General features: G+C 39.5%; 1 non-coding gene across 1 annotated transcript; it reads left to right on the forward strand.

Moving 5' to 3' along the window:
• The first annotated feature begins 524 nt into the window (after positions 1 to 524).
• LOC116120956 lies at positions 525 to 631 on the forward strand. Its single transcript, XR_004126624.1, has one exon. It is a non-coding gene; the product is annotated as a small nucleolar RNA R71 (small nucleolar RNA).
• Positions 632 to 833: the final 202 nt, after the last annotated feature.

Raw genomic sequence — 833 nt, forward strand, 5'->3', positions numbered from 1 at the left:
GTTCACCTCTGTTTGGTTGTTTGGTTGTTTGGCAATGCTTTTTGGTTCCATTGATTGTTCTGCTAATTTTGTTGATTCTGATTGCCCCAAGATAGATTCGGATAATTCCTCCAACCAGGATTATATGTGTTGGAGTACAGATTGTTTGGTTGCCTTTGATTTCCTACCAAGCAATTAACCTGCTCCGATGATGATGCTAAAGCAAACGTGTTCCCCACTTGACATTCGCTGCTCATGTGATTACCTGCACAAAATTCACAAGTTAGTTGAGGTGCTTAAATGGAATTTACCTACATACTTCCCAACTGTTTCTAAAGTGCTGTCTGTTGGGCTGAAATGGCTGTATATGCATCAACTTCATGAAGACCCATAGATTTCTTCAGTTGCACCCTCTCATTGGGTCTTTGATAATTGTTGCTTGCTAGAGTTTTATTTTGCAGTGTTCCTCCTGATGCTGCATCCACCATAGTTTGCACATCACCATCAATCCATTATAAAATGTTTGGACTTGCATCCAAACTGGCAACCCATGATGTGGACACCTCCTCAGTAATTCTTTGTATCTCTCCCAAGCCTTATACAATGATTCCGACTCTTTCTCTAGAAACGATGTGATATCATTTCTCAACTTTGCCGACTTTGTTGGAGGAAAGAATTTGGTCAAGAACTTTTATGCTAAATCGTTCCATGTTATAATCGTTCCTGTTGGTGATGCCATTAACCATCCCTTAGCTTTCACCTTCAATGAAAATGGGAATAGTCTTAATCTGATGGCGTCATCTAACATTTCGTTTGACTTGAAAGTATCACAAATCTCCAAAAAATTGGCAATG

Source organism: Pistacia vera, unplaced genomic scaffold (genome assembly GCF_008641045.1).
Source record: "Pistacia vera cultivar Batoury unplaced genomic scaffold, PisVer_v2 Contig951, whole genome shotgun sequence".
Classification (NCBI taxonomy): domain Eukaryota; kingdom Viridiplantae; phylum Streptophyta; class Magnoliopsida; order Sapindales; family Anacardiaceae; genus Pistacia; species Pistacia vera.